Source organism: Balaenoptera acutorostrata, chromosome 4 (assembly GCF_949987535.1).
Source record: "Balaenoptera acutorostrata chromosome 4, mBalAcu1.1, whole genome shotgun sequence".
Taxonomy (NCBI): domain Eukaryota; kingdom Metazoa; phylum Chordata; class Mammalia; order Artiodactyla; family Balaenopteridae; genus Balaenoptera; species Balaenoptera acutorostrata.
The window spans coordinates 28,048,020-28,064,897 of NC_080067.1; positions in this window are offsets into that span (position 1 = coordinate 28,048,020).

The window sequence follows — 16,878 nt, forward strand, 5'->3', positions numbered from 1 at the left end:
ATGACTTTTGACAAACATATGCAGCCCTGAAACCATCACCACCACCATTAATATAGAAAATATCTCCATCACTCTAAAAACTCCCTTTTGCACACAGTACTCTGAATCCTTTACTATGAGCATAAGGTGATGTCATCTGCATACGTAACTCAGAACTCTTGAATTTAGCAGATTGATCTCAGTCATTTTAGATGCAACCCATCCCAAAAAGAAGTTGCCAGTTCCAGACTGACTGTAAATGAGCTTGGTCCTCGTGACATGTGGGCCAGATTGTGGACCTGGGGTTTTCACCAAATGACATGCTTACATTAAGCTAAGTGTAATAGCTTGACAATTCCTGGTTCCTTTATATGTTTTGAGTAAATCCACACTACTTGAAGTGATTCTAAGCAATGAGAACATTCAGTTGGCAAGCTTACATTTTATCCTGTCAAGGAAGGAAAAGCCCTGTTTTGAAATACAGTTACTACAGGTTGTATTTCACAAATTGTAGCTCTAGATAGTGTGCCTTAATAATCTCTGTTATGCTTTGTTAATAAGATAGATCCTTTAACTATAAAGGAGATGAAACTCAGAATGAAATCTAATTAATTCAGACCGCAAAGTAAAGAAACTAGAAATAAAGAGCCATAAAAAAACAGTAGATTTTAAGTTAACTGAAAAAGAATTACAGTTGACTCTCATTATTTGCAGTAGTTATTGTTCTATAAAGTTATGGCCAACACAATTGGCAAATAGCGAATCATTTCTGCTGGAGGAAATATAGGGTTAGGCTCCTGCAGCCTCTGGTCACATTTCCAACCACTGATCAATACATAACCTTGTTCAATATGTGTTTCTATTTAAAGACATGTTACTTAATATATATTGTTGATTCATCAACATTGAACTTACAGCTGACAGCGCTATAATTTATACCTGAGTGAAGCTTATCTAACACATGTATTCTCCCTGCAGGGCACATTGTGGCCTTCCTGGGCTTAGAAACACTTCAGAGCATTTCGGTACTATGCCGGGGCCATTTTAAACACAAAATCACCAACAAAAAGCACAAGCATGTGAAAAATGTGGCACTAAATAGACAGTAGAAAGGACATCTGTTTACAGTATGAAGGCTGAAAGAAGAAGGCAGAATGTCATCTTATTTGAGCTCAGCTGAGAATGTGCACATCTCTCTCTCTGTCTAAGTCTCCGTATTTAGACTTAGCAACATGTATATCAATTTGTTTTCCCAGCATTGCCTTTCATATCTCATTCAATTTCCATCTTTCTAAGCCAGTTTCCTTTCTCTCAGATGATACAAGTAAGTAGTTCTTTCAGTGAGGATCCTTGGGGAGTGAGCTTCCTCAGTTTTTGAATATCTACACATATATCTTCACTTTTAAAAGATAGTTTGACATGGTAGAGAATACTGGTTTACAGCTTTTCTTTTTGCACTTTGAAAATATTGTTCCATTGGCTTCTAGCTGTAATTACTAATGAGAAGTCTGCTGCCAGTCTAATTCTCATTCTTTTGTGGGTACTCTTGTCTTTTCTCTCACGTGCCTTTAAGATTTTCTATTCAGATTCAGTCTTCTGGTCTTCACAGGTGTGGTCTTCTTTTTAGTTTATCCTTCAGACTGAAGACCTGGGTCCTTCAGTTCTGGAAAATGTACTGCTTTGTACACGTTGCCTCCTCCTAGTCTCCCTAGTTTCTCCTATTAGATATTTGATTTTAAAAATTATTTTGACACAGTTTCAGACTTAACAGAAAAGTTACAAGATAGCACAAAGAATTGCTATATACCCTTTACCCAGATTTCCCAAACACTAACACTTTACCACATTAAGTTTATCTTTTTCTATTTATCTATTTACCTGTATGTTTTTCTGAACCATTTGAAAGTAAGTTGCTGGCATGATGCCCATTTTCTCCAAAATACTTGAGTCAGAACTTCCTAAAAACAAGTATATTCTCTTGTATAATCATCATACACAATCCTGTTAGCTAATCTAGAGTTCTTATTCAGATTTCACTGATTGTCACAACAGTGTCTCTTACAGAAAAAGAAAATCCCAGATTGTGTGTTGAATTCAGTGTCATGTTTCTTAGTCTCCTTTCACTTGGCACCATTGCTCAGTCTTTGTCTTTAGTGACAATGACATTTTTGAAAAGTACAGGCTACTCATTTTGTAGAATGTCTTTCATTTTAAGTTTGACTGGTGTTTCTTCTTGATTAGATTCAGGTGGTTATGCACTTTGGGCCAGAACAGCCCAAAGCAACATGCTCTTCTTAGCGGGGCTGGGCCTTGGATAAGGCAAAGGATGTACCCAGTGCACAAAATTTAAGGAGATATTCATTCTCAGCCAGTACAGGGTAAGCTACAAATGCCTTGCTTGCCTCAACCGAGTACCAGCCCTGCTTCTCAGTACATCATCTCAGGAGGTATGTGGTATCTATTAGTTCAGTATGATGTCTGTTGGTCACTTGATTAAGGTGGTGTCAGCCTGATTTCTTCATTGTGCAGATACTATAATTCATTTTGTAATTAATAAATGTCTTATAGGGAGATACTTTGAGACTATGCAAATATCCTATCACTCTTCAAAATTTCACCCAATAATTTTAGCATCTATTGATGATTCTTGCCTTAATCGGTTATTAAGATGGTTGCCAAATTGTGATTTTTTTTCATTCCATCATTCTTTCTACATTTATTGATTTATTGATTGACATTTTTATAACACAACAATTTGGGTTCATCAAACAACCTAAATATATCACTATGACCTTCCTTTCCCAGATTTAGTACCAGTATGTTAAATGAAACAAGTGTGCACCCTGATTCCTGAGATCAAAAGAGGAGTCCATTTTTTCTTGCCCTGTTTCTCATCTCTAAGGCAGTTCTCCAGATAATTTTTCCTTTAGGCCAAGGAACCTCTTATTTTCTTAAAAGAGATTTTGGTATAAAGCTTAGTTGCACTCATTTTTCTAGACTAAATAAATTTTATCCTTGTTTACATGTTTTCTGTCCACTTATTCAGCACTTGAGAGAAGTCTACTGGACTGCTTTGGCCTGTTTTTCTACTTTGAGAAATTGTGGTCTCTAACTGGATTGAATTCAATTAGTATTTACTAGGAGTTAGTTTTCATATGTGCCCTGACTCTTCGGTGTTTGCAATTTGGTATGTATGTGAAAAGTTAAATCCCTCAGTTGGTCATGTTGGGTATGATTTTCCTGGTTATGACACAGTTTGTCTGATGCAGGCAAAAAAACTACCTAGAATTATAGTGGCCAAGGCCTGTTTTTTGATTAATTTTAATAGTATTAAAATTCAGCTTTCTTACTATAGCTTGATGAACTTTTGCCCACATATAAAATATTATTTTGGAGGATTAATTAGGTTTAATTGAGGAGACTCATCATTTCTCCATTGTATTTAACATCTCCGGTTACGTTCAAGAATAGTGTTTTTCACCAGTCCAAATGGCCATCCTCAAAAAATCTACAAACAATAAATGCTGGAGAGGGTGTGGAGAAAACGGAACCCTCTTGCACTATTGGTGGGAATGTAAATTGATACAGCCACTATGGAGAACAATATGGGAGTTCCTTAAAAAACTAAAAATAGAACTACCATATGACCCAGCAATCCCACTACTGGGCATATACCCTGAGAAAACCATAATTCAAAAAGAGTCATGTACCACAATGTTCACTGCAGCTCTATTTACAATAGCCAGTACATGGAAGCAACCTAAGTGTCCATCGACAGGTGAATGGATAAAGAAGATGTGGCACATGTATACAACGGAATATTACTCAGCCATAAAAAGAAACAAAATTGAGTTATTTGTAGTGGTGTGGATGGACCTAGAGTCTGTCATACAGAGTGAAGTAAGTCAGAAAGAGAAAAACAAATACCATATGCTAACACATATATATGGAATCTAAAAAAAAAAAAAAGTGGTTCTGAAGAACCTAGGGGCAGGACAGGAATAAAGACGCAGATATAGAGAATGGACTTGAGGACACGGGGAGGGGGAAGGGTAAGCTGGGACAAAGTGAGAGAGTGGCATGGACATATATACACTACCAAACGTAAAATAGATAGCTAGTGGGAAGCAGCCACATAGCACAGGGAGATCAGCTCGGTGCTCTGTGACCACCTAGAGGGGTGGGGTAGGGAGGGTGGGAGAGAGCCGCAAGAGGGAGGGGATATGGGGATATATGTAGATGTATAGCTGATTCACTTTGTTATAAAGCAGAAATTAACACACCATTGTAAAGCAATTATACTCCAATAAAGTCGTTAAAAAAAAAAAAAAAGAATAGTGTTTTTGCCACCTGTTCTGATAATAGGATAATAAGGTTTGAATCTCAGTTTAATTTAATGCCTTCTAATCAGGATATTCAGTTCTTTTCTGAAAACTAGAGTAATGTCATGTGAAAAGTTGATCCTTTTATGTAAACAGTGCACATATTTTGTTTAACCGTGTTTTTAAAAATATTGCATGTTGGAATAAGCAAACCTTTATCTTTTATTAAGTTAAAACTACAAACACAGGCATACCTCCTTTTATTGTTTACACTTTGCAGATATTGCATTTTTTACAGATTGAAGGTTTGTGGCAACCCCATATTGAGCACACATATCAGCACCGTTTTTCCAACAGCATTATTATTATTATTATTTTTAATAAATTTATTTTATTTTATTTTTGGCTGCGTTGGGTCTTCGTTGCTGCGCGCGGGCTTCCTCTAGTTGTGGCGAGCAGGGGCTACTCTTCGTTGCGGTGCGCGGGCTTCTCATTGCGGTGGCTTCTCGTTGCGCAGCACGGGTTCTTGGCGCGCGGGCTTCAGCAGTTGAGGCACACGGGCTCAGTAGTTGTGGCTCATGGGCTCTAGAGAGCAGACTCAGTAGTTGTGGTGCACGGGCTTAGTTGCTCCACGGCACGTGGGATCTTCCTGGGCCAGGGATCAAACCCATGTCTCCTGAATTGGCAGGTGGATTCTTAACCACTACGCCACCAGGGAAGCCCGCAACAGCATTATTTTTAAATTAAGGTATGTACATTGCTTTTTTAGACATAATGCAATACTTAAGAGACTATGGTACAGTGTAAACATAACTTGTGTATGCACTGGAAAACCATAAAATTTATGTGACACACTTTGTTGTGATATTTGCTTTATTGCGGTGGTTTGGGTCCAAACCCGCAATATCTCTGAGGTATGCCTGTATTGAAAATAAGAGGAAATTATTTAGAAAAAAGAAAGTTGCTTTGTGGAGTTAAGATAGATTTCATGCAAAAAGACAAACAACCCAATTTAGGAATGGGCAAAGGACTTGAATAGACGTCTCTCAAAAGAAGATATACAGATGGCCAGCAAGCACAGAAAATGGTGCTCACTGTCGTCCATCATTAGGGAAATGCAAATCAAAACCACAGTGAGATACCACTTCATACCCACTAGAATGGTCATAATAAAAAGGTGGAAAATAATAAGTGCTGGTGAGCATGTAGGGAAGTTGGAATCTTTGTCCATTTCTGGCAGAAATGTAAAATCATGCAGCTGCTCAGAGAATGGTTTGGAGATTCCTCAGTACATTACATACCACCCAGCAATTCCACTCTAAAGAATATACTGGAAATATACTCTAAAGAATTGAAAATAGGTGTTCAAATAAACACTTGTATATGAATGTTTATAGCAGCACTATTCCTAATAGCCAAAAGGTGGAAACCATCCAAATGTCCATTACGTGGATGAAAGAATAAACAAAATGTGGTATATCCAGACAATGGAATAGTATTCAGCCATAGCAAAGAATGAAGTAGTGACACGTGCTACAACATGGATGAGCCTTGAAAACACTGTAGTCAGTGAAAGAAACCTGACACAAAAGGTTGCTGTACTATAATATTTCACAAGTGCTCTCTTGACTCAATTTGAAGTCATGGTGAAAATTCTCATTTCCCCTTTGTGGGCAGTTTGCTAAGCATCCACCCCAACTACTTCCCTCTGGGGCTCTGACACTCCTGGGTTATGTACAAACATTCCCAACTGCCAGAGGCTCCCAGATACCTAACAGGGGTGACCTCTTCTTCCTTAGACCTACATAATTCTTCAAAATTCCCACTTCCCAGGAAGTCCATAAAACAAAGCTCAATCCCACCCTGCTTGCCACACCTGAGCTGCCTCCTACGGTTCTGGCCTCTTGCTGCCCTGTCCCCTGCCAACCCAGTGCGTTCCTGCAAGGAAGCCTTCTCTCATTTGGAGCTGTAAGTAACAACATGTTCTGCCTTTCATCTACCCAGAGTGCCTTTGTGTTGTGTCCTGGCAACCAAAGAGTCTATAGTCATACCTACTATCTTATAATCATAGAACAGCCACATTTCGTAGTATCCAATTTATATGAAATATCCAGAATAGGAAAATCCATAGAGACAAAAATCAGATTTGTGGGTGCTGGGGGCTGGGAGGAAGGAGAAGGGTGAGTGAAAAGTGGAGTTTCCATTTGGGCTGATGAGAAAGTTCTGCAGCTAGATACAGTGATGTGTGCACAGCATCATACATGTACTTAATACCACTGTGTTGTACACTTTAAAATTGTTAAAGTGGTAAATTTCGTCATGTGTGTTTTGCCACATTTTTAAAAAACTACAAAAAAAAGACAAAAAAAAAGACAGAGTCTAAGAAACAAAAGAGAGACTGCATGTATATGTTTTTTTAATAAATTTATTTATTTATTTATTTTTGGCTGTGCTGGGTCTTCGTTTCTGTGCAAGGGCTTTTCTCCAGCTGCGGCGAGCGGGGGCCACTCTTCATCGCGGTGCGCGGGCCTCTCACTGTCACGGCCTCTCTTGTTGCGGAGCACAGGCTCCAGATGCGCAGGCTCAGTAGTTGTGGCTCACGGGCCCAGTTGCTCCGCGGCATGTGGGATCTTCCCAGACCAGGGCTCGAACCCGTGTCCCCTGCATTGGCAGGCAGATTCTCAACCACTGCGCCACCAGGGAAGCCCTGTATATGTTTTAAAGTATGTCAATTTCCTGTGAGTGCAAGAAAGCGAAGTCTTGACTTCTCTAAGTGAGGGTACACCTTTTTTCTAAAAACAGACTGATTTTAATGGTATTAATGCATTTATCAAAGAATAAAGAATACACACCAACAGAATGGCTCATATTAAAGAAGAAGAAGACAAAGGTTGGTGGACATGTGGAATAAATTGAATTCTCACCCATTGATGGTGAAAGTATGAGTTAGTATGACCACGTCGAAAAAGTCTGACAGTTTCTTATGTAACTAAACATATGCATATCCTATGACCCACAAATTCCATTCCTAGGTATTTACCCAATATAAATGAAGACAAATGTCTAGGACTTCCCTGGTGGTGCAGTGGCTAAGAATCCGCCTGCCAATGCAGGGGACATAGGTTCGAGCCCTGGTCCGGGAAGATCCCACATGCCGTGGAGCAACTAAGCCCGTGCTCCACAACTACTGAACCTGTGCTCTAGAGCCCACTACTGAGCCTGGGTGCTGCAACTACTGAAGCCCGTGCACCTAGAGCCCGTGCTCCGCAACAAGAGAAGCCACTGCAATGAGAAGCCCGCGCACCACAACGAAGACCCAACGCAGCCAAAAGTAAATAAATAAATTTATTTTTTTTAAAAAGTACATTAAAAAAAATATTTTAAAAAAACCAACAAATGTCTATGAAAAGATATGTACAAGAACATTCATAGTAGCTTTATTCATAAGAACCCCAAACTGGAAACAGATCAGCTGTTCATCAGTTGGAGAATAAATCTTAAGCTATCTTCTTCACACAATGGACTACTATTCAGAAATAAAGAGAAGCAAACTACTGATCCACACAACAACATGAACGAATGCTAAAACATTATATTGAGTAAAAGAAACCTAGCATAAAGAGTATATACTCTATACTGAATCCCTATGTTGTATACCTGAAACAAATATAATACTGTAAATCAACTGTACTTCAATTTTTTTTAAAAAAGAGTACATACTGTTTTTTTCCATTGATATGAAGTTCTAGAGCTGGCAAAATTAATTTTTGGTGAAAAGATTTCAGAACAATGGTTGCCTCTGGGCAGTTGAGGATCTATTGGGAGAGGGTGTGAGGGAATTTTGTGTGTGTAATGTTCCTGTTCTGTGCCTTGGTGATGATTTAGGTTGCATGTGTGTGTATATTTGCCAGACCTCATGGCCCACTTAAGATTTGTGCATTTCACTTTATATAAATTTTACCTGTAAAGAAACAAAAAGGCACCATAAAATATTGAATTCTAGTTAGTGATATGCTTGCTCAAGTATCTGGGGGAAGTATACTGATGTCTGCAACTTACTTTGAAATGCATACAAAAACAAGAGGGACTGGTAAATAGAAAGAGAGATGGATCGATGGCTCTTACGTAATAAGAGAGATGGATCGATGGCTCTTACGTAATAAGAGAGATGGATCGATGGATCTTACGTAATAAAGTAAGAATAGTAGAATAGTAATGGTAGAATTTAGGTGGTGTGTATATGGATGTTCAGAAGTAATTTTTTTTAGTGTGTTTGGAAACTTTTTATAATAAGATATAGGGGAAAAGAATAAAATATACATCGTCAAACCCACCCTTATTGTTTGGAGTCTTGAAACGTGGCAAGGAAATTGGACAGATATTTTTTAAAACTAGCCAAGTGCCCCAAATTCTAAGAACTGTTTCTCTTTGTCTAAAAATCTCAGTGATGACCACAAGCAGCAACAAAGCTTCATTGTCTGTCTTGACTGCGCTGACTTTTGACAGCTGGGCCAAACGTTGGGAGCCAAAGGCTTACAAGCCTCTTAGTATCAGTTACTAAGCTTTAATGGTCAATTAGAGTGTGAACTGATGAAACCCTCTAATTTGGTAGAATGGATTCTTTACTGCCTGAGAGGGACCACTCTGCAATGTCAGTGTCAATTTCCCTTCCCAGCCAATATTGGACTGTGGTCTTTGTAGCCTCCTGGTTTTCCCTCTTCCTCCCCTTTCACCGCTGTTGGTGTTATCGGTCTTAAGAAAGAGCACAGATCACTGCACAGTGGTGTACTCACTATGCAGTAATAGTATTCAATAGAAGATGAATGATTCACGGTACATAAAGGAAAGATTATTGGAGCAGAAGTGTGGCAACCCTAGACCTGGCTCCGCTGCTACATAGGTGTGTGACCTTGGGCAAGTCACTTAACTCTGCTGAGCCTCACTTTATTAATCTCTACAACAGAGGAGGCAGGCTGAGAGTTTCTCCAGGCAAGTTCCAGCCCTAAGACTCAACTGCTAAATGTAAAAAGTACTAATTTCCAAATGACATTTATCAAAATTGTAATGTTTCTCCTGTTGGCTTTCTTTCTTTAATGTTTATTTATTTATTCGGCTGTGCCCGGTCTTAGTTGTGTCATGCGGGATCTTTTACTTGCAGCATGAGGGATCTTTAGTTGCAGCATGTGAACTCTTAGTTGTGGCATGTGGGATCTAGTTCCCTGATCAGGGATTGAACCTGGGCCCCTTGCATTGGGAATGCAGAGTCTTAGCCACTGGACCACCAGGGAAGTCCCTCCTGTTGGCTTTGACTGATTTTATTTTATTAGTTTCTATCCTTATCAAGGTTAAATATGTACTATGTAGATAGAGCCCATGCTCAACAAGGCTTATTATGAAACAATACCCCACCAATCCCTACATTTGTCCCTCCTCAGAAGCATTTAAAATCTTTTCTTTTGAATCTGCAGAAGAGTTGAAAGAATAGTCTTCAGTATTCTTACCTGAATAGTCCTCATCAAAAGGGCTATTGTTGACATCTGACCACATTCCCTCTATCTTTTTCTATGCTTCCTTTATGCCAGACCATCTGAAAGTGGGAGGCAGGTACATGACACTTCACACCTAAATACAACAGTGTGTGTCTTCCAAGATTATGAACATCTCCTACATAACTGCGGCATCATTTCTGTACCTGAGAAAACTGACCTTAATTCAGTAACATCACTCATATTCAAAGAAGCCCATTGAGCCATAAAGTGCCTTATAAATGTTATTTTTTCCTAACCTAGATCCAATCAAGGTTCACACATTGTATCCGACCATTAGTTTTCTTTAATCTCTCCCAGCCCTCCCTGCCCCCAACCTCCCTTGGAGAGAACAGGTCAGTTATCTGGCCTGGATTTATGCTGTAAATCCCACATGTTTCCCTCCACTAGAGTCAGGGCAAGCATTTTTGGCAAGAATACCACATTGGAGATGTTGAGTCCTCCACTGGCATCACATCAAGAAGTATAGAATGTCAGTCCTTCCCTACTACTCTTGCAACTGTTGCCAAGCTTGACTATTTGCTTAAAATAGTGACTGCCAAATCTCCACACTATGAAGGTACCTTCTCCCCTTCTGTACTTAATAAGTATTCCATGGAGTGATATTTTTGAGACTGTGAGAATCCAGTTTGTGAGAATCCTAATTTAGGATTTTTATTTTTTTTCTATTCACGGCGTGCGGGATCCTAGTTCCCCAGCCAGGGATTGAACCTGCGGCCCCTGCATTGGAAGTGTGGAGTCTTAACCACTGGACCGCTAGGGAAGTCCCTAATTTAGGATTTTTAAATTTCTAATCATTCTTGAGGTGGAGGTTTCACTAGTCAAATGTAGAATTTTCCACCTATGGACCATGAGAATAATAATAATATGGTGTTAGGGCTGAGAAAGATGTGAGAGGTCTTCTCGGTTAATTCTTTTATTGTTTTATCTCATTTTATTGTAGGCAGTTACATTAATTTTCTTTTCGTGTTTCCATTAGTGATATATTTTATCAGTTTGGGGCATGATCTACTGACGTTCACCATGGAAGAGTACACATACATTTCCATCCGCCACCACATATGTGCACCCTTTCCATCTTCCTAATACAGTTATAACATGCTTTTGTTTAGATGACTATTTGGCTTCCATTATTATAATCACATGTTTTAACATGGTTATTATAACCATAATCCACAGTTGACCCAGTGTATCAGTACTATGCTGTGTCTCTTCCATTTCCCTTTCCAGAGTCACTCTTCACCCGTCTCCATTCTGCTGTGTCTTGGGAGGCTGACCTGCATGGACTCCGTCAAAGGTTTCCCTTGCCCCATGGTTACTCAGTTGGGTTTGACCAATAGAAAGCACCAGCAGGACACTGGAGGGAGAAACAAGGAGGTCATAGTATATGTTCCCCAGCTCCTGCCCTACTAGGTGGCCATGGGTTAGCTGTTTAGTTCTACAAAAGGTCACAGCTCTTGTCAGGCAACACCCTCTGTCTCTTTGGAGCCAAGTAATGGCGTGCTCTTTTTGCCTTTTTTGTCCTGGAGTGGTAACAATTCTTATTTGTTATTAGTCTTTTTAGTTTTCCTAAGTCTACCTACACCCTTACAAGTTTTTAGTGTCTTTATTAAGGTCTCCTGAATTATGCTATCTATTTTCTGCTAGACCTAAATTATGAATATTTTCCTTTCCTGCAAAACTTTTCTATTTTCTCTGGAGTTAATATTTAATCTGATATTTCTGGTTTTCTATAAATTTATTATTAATTCAACCCAAGTACCTTTTATAATTTTATAAATCTCCCCTTAGGATGTTCAGAAACATCAGGAATTTTTCTCAGTTTCATTTTCTTAAAGCCATCTCTTCTGGGGCTTTCTAACTTTTTCCAGTTTGTACTAGTCAACCTCTAGACCTGATGGACAGCTTTCATACTGAAATCTCCGTTTGCTATCGCTGAAGAAATTACCTTGTGTGAATTAGATTAGAACTTCTCTTTCCATCTGGTTTAAATCTTCAATCTTGGGTCACATTCTCACATTGTTAGTGCATATCTTCTAGTAGTTTCTTGAGAAAGGACACTTAAAAGTTACATTATTTGAGGGAATTCCATGGTGGTTCAGTGGTTAGGACTACGTGCTTTCACTGCTGAGGGTACGGGTTCAATCCTTGGTTGGGGAACTAAGATCTCACAAGCTGTGCAGTGTGGCCAAAAAAAAAAAAAGTTACATTATTTGAGACTTTTATGTTAGAAAATGTCTTTATTATATCCTAATATTTTATCAATACTTCGGCTGAGTGTAGAATTCTATGTTAGAAATTATTTCCTTTCAGTATTTTGAAGACTTTCCTCCATTATTCTCTAGCTTCTGGCACTACCTTTGAGATGTCTTAACTCATTATTACTCCTAATCCTTTGTATGTGATCTTTTTTTTCTTGAAACTTTCAAGAGCTTCTTTGCCTCAGTATCTTAAAGTGCCATGATGAGGGACCCTAGCATATGTTCATTCATTGCTGGGTAGTTGAGGAAAATTTCAATCTGAGGTGGTTGCCAGGGGTTGAAAGGAGGAGAAATCGAAGAATTTCTAGTTAATGAGCATAAAGGGTTTTTTTTTAATGATTTATTTTCAATTTTTAAAAAAACATTTATTTATTTATTTTTTTGCTGCGTTGAGTCTTCGTTGCTGCGCACGGGCTTTCTCTAGTTGGGGCGAGCGGGGTCTACTCTTCGTTGCGGTGCGTGGGCTTCTCATTGTGGTGGCTTCTCTTGTTGTGGAGCAGGGGCTCTAGACACGCGGGCTTCAGTAGTTGTGGCACGTGGGCTCTAGAGCGCAGTCTCAGTAGCTGTGGCGCACGGGCTTATCTGCTCCGTGGCGTGTGGGATCTTCCCGGACCAAACCTGTGTTCCCTGCATTGGCAGGCGGATTCTTAACCACAGCGCCACCAGGGAAGTCCCGAGCATAAAGTTTTAGTTAAGTTCTACATGAATTCAGTTTAGAGGAATAAATTCTAGAGATTTGCTGTACAATATTGCATCTACAGTCAACAGTATTGTGCTCTATACTTAAAATCCTGTAAAGAGGGTAGATCTCATGTTGTGTTCTTACCACAATAAAAGAAAAAACTTTAAAAATGCCTTTCTCACAACACTGTGGTGAGAGTTAAATGGCAGAATGCTATAAAGCACTTGGTCTGTAAACAGTATTTACTATTGTAGTTTTTACGGACTGGAGTCTGGAAGCAGGAAAAAAAGAGGACCATGTCAATAGGCTAAGCTTGAGAAGAAGAGAACCTGCATTAAGGTAAGGTAACCATGAGGATGGAGAGAAGAGGGCAGATATAGGAGATGACATTGCACCACGACTTGTGAACTGCGCGTGGCGGGTGAAGAAAAGGAGGAATCAAAGATGACTCATGCGGTTGTGACCTCTATTATTAGCAATAAATGTAGAAATATCACATGATGACATTTCAGGCCAAAATGATGACTTCCTTCACTTAGTGGTGCTAAGGAAGTGTCATTGGGAAATTATCATCTGACAACCCCAGAGATACGGGTTAAGACTCCACTGGTGTTTGATTAAGCTATTGAGATGGGGAAAGTTGTTTGCGTGTGTTGAACTCCGGAAGCATTTATCTAGCAATGGTGAACTACAGCTTAAAGAAGAAAAGCAAAGATCACAGAAGCTGCATTAATAATTTGTCTCATAGGGACTTCCCTGGTGGTCCAGTGGGTAAGACGCTGCTCTCCCAATGCAGGGGGCCGGGGTTCGATCCCTGGTCGGGGAACTAGATCCTGCATGCATGCCGCAACTAAGACCGGGCGCAGCCTAAATAAATAATGTTCTCTACTTTAAAAAAAATAATTTGTCTCATAGCTTATTCTGCAATGTGTGCAGACCCGGGGGTTTTAGCTCCCAGACTCCTTGCTATGGACACCCTCATTTGTCTGATACTGCTAATTTGAGCTTTGCATTGTATTCTCAGTCAAGTCCCCTTATGGGGACTCATCTGATTATCACCCTGTAATGTTTTTTTTTCTTTCTGGGGAGAAATAGATGAAATCAGTGAGCTGTGACTAATATCTATTGTGCTTAAGCAATCGTCTGTGTGCTCATTCCCCAGAAGAGAAACATACATTATTTTGCAGCAAAGGAAGAGAGCAAAATTCCCTGTCAAAAGTCCCTCTTTGGCTGGAAATCATGTCAGCTTACTTTTAAATGTTCTGATTAAAAAGAGAAAAAGAAAACTGACCTTGAGGGTCCTGAATGAGGTAGCAGCCTTGTGTGATAAATACGCAGTCACCTCTATGTGAAGGGAATAAAGTCTGTATGCTGGCTGAGTCCTGGCTTCTCTTCTCCTTCCTTTGGAGTCCTTCTCTGGAAGCCTGGGTTTCCTGACAGTGCCCAGCCCATAGTAGGCCCTCAACTAATACTTGTGGAACAATATCGAAGCATCTCCTTCAAGCAGTATAGGACGTTTTCCCTTCTGCACTGCCAGCTCCACTAAATCTATCCCTGGTCCCTGCTGGCACTCCCTCCACTAATTTCTTGCCCTCTGCCAGAAAGCTCACCTCTTCTGGTGCCGTATCACCCCTTGCATTCCGTGAGGAACACTTCTGCCTCAGCTATGTGTGGGGATGCCACAATGGCCTGTTAGGACATGTCACAGGCCCAATAACCCGAGTCACAAGGGTGGGAATATACTCCTGGAATAAACCTAACTCAAGAATCCCTTCAGACAAAACTGCAACCAGAATGCTGTATGCCCGTTAAGTTTTGCTGCAAGTAGGCAAAGCCAGCTTTGAGATAATGCTCTGTTTTAAAAAACATTGATTCATTCATTCACTCTTGGCCACATTCCTTAAAAAAATATCTGCTATGGAGGGACACAAAACCTGGCAAGTTTGTACTTGGAGATCTGTACTGTCTTTACAACCTGTCCAACTGTACTGCACACTAAGGATCTTGACCACAAATTTCCTCATGTCAAATGAAATAAAGATAGACTTATTGTCATAAATGGTCGTTCCTGCCATCCTGGTGCTGCAAACAGCTGTCTCTCTCAGGGCTGTCGCTCCAGAGGTTTGAGTTGGATAGGGAAAGACCTGGATCCATTTGGGGAAGCTATCGACCATGATGGCTTCCTTGAAGTCAGTCTGGATTCCTGATGGAGCTCTTGGTGCCGCCCTCCCGAAAAGTAGGGACCCAGGATAGTTTGCTTTGGCAGGCTGATATGCAATCCATTCTCTTATGGTCTTTTCAACCTTAAGTACAATTCTAGGCCATTTTGAGTGATTCCTTCAGTCAAATAGTCTTGGATGTCCTGCAGGATAGGTAGTTTTTCCATAAAAGACATCCTTTCCAGGATAGAGAACTCTGCTGACATCTAGCAAACTGGGTTCCACAGGTAGTTTGACCACTGCTCCCCACTCATCCAGTTAGGTGTCATATTGGTCATTTGACAACCTGAGCAGAGCTGATAGCTCAATGAGGTGCTTCAGGGAGCTCTGCTAATGTGGATGGATGGATATGTAATAAAGCAAGTATAGTAATATGTTAATGGTAGAATCTAGGTATTGGGTATATGCATGTTCATTGTATAATATTTGCTCTCTATTAGAAATTTTTCATAATGAAATGTTGGAAAAAAGAAAAAAATTCCCTTAAAGTGTCTGGTGCTGTCAGTAGTGATTAGCTGAGATCTTCATCACTACCTCTTGCTGTGCCAGGTGTTCAGAGAAGCAGGTAGGCCTAGGAAGGGGAACAGCATGAGTGGCAGAGCATGCCAAGTCTCAGAGATACTTGCTGAGGGAAACAGGCAAGTTTCAGAATGATGCCTAAAGCATGACGCCATTTATGTAAAATAAAAAAGCAATTATAAGTAGTTATATGTGCAGATAGGGTGGCACCAAAAAAGGCTAGGACACGCACCACATGCTCACAACAATTACCTCTAGAAGGTGGTCCAAAGATTTTACTCTGACCTGCCATACTTTCAAAATTTGTAGGAAATGCAGCCGTATGTTACCTAAACAATTAGAAATTAATTTCAAAAGAGAAAGTAAACTAGAACATGGGTTTGGGGATTCAACAGATCTCTTCTGAATTCCAACTCAGCTGCATATTGTATCTTTGGGCAAGTTAGCCTTTTTTGTGTCTTACTTTCGTTTTTTGTGAAATGAGTTATACTATTTTTATATTACTATTGTTTAGAAGATTGAAAGTGTTATATAAAGTGAATGGTACCTAGCAGATAGCCCGTAAGTGGTAACTGTTATTATCACTGAGCCTGGAGCACAAACCTTCAGTGCTATATTCATAGAGACATAATTAATGATGTGACTTGTGACTTTGAACAATACATATTGCCCTGCAACCGACATAGTGGAGAAATTCCCAGCCTTGGCCATAATGCGAGGGATAGCTCCATCAGTTTGTGCCCAGTTGTCTTTTGTAGAACATAATGTTCTAACATAATGAGCAAAGAGTACCTACTGTCATTCAGGATTTTGTGATTGAGGCTAGCTCTGACTCCATGAGATACATTCTTGGTAAGAAACAGGAGTTTGTAGGACTCCCCTGGTGGTCCAGTGGGTAAGACTCTGCGCTCCCAATGCAAGGGGCCCAGGTTCGATCCCTGGTCAGGGAATTAGATCCCACATGCATGCCGCAACCAAGAGTCTGCATGCTGCAACTAAGCCCACACACTGCAACTAAAAGATCCCGCCTGCCACAACTAAGACCCAGTGCAGCCAAAATAAATAAATAAATAAATAAGTAAATATTAAAAAAAAAAAAAAAAGAAATAGTTTTTGCTGCTGCTATCCACGAATATAGTTGTAGAAGTCATGTTTGCTTGACATTCTAGGAAGTGTCATCAGGCTGAGAAAGACTTCTTGGAAAGAGCTCATATTTCTTAGATAATAAAGAAAGTCAGCAGGTCATACACGGGAGGATGTGGGAGAACGTTAATTGTCCTCAGGAAGGCTTGGATCTATTGTGTTGTTTCCAGACCAGCTACGCCATGAATTGCAATACGCCAGAGAGAA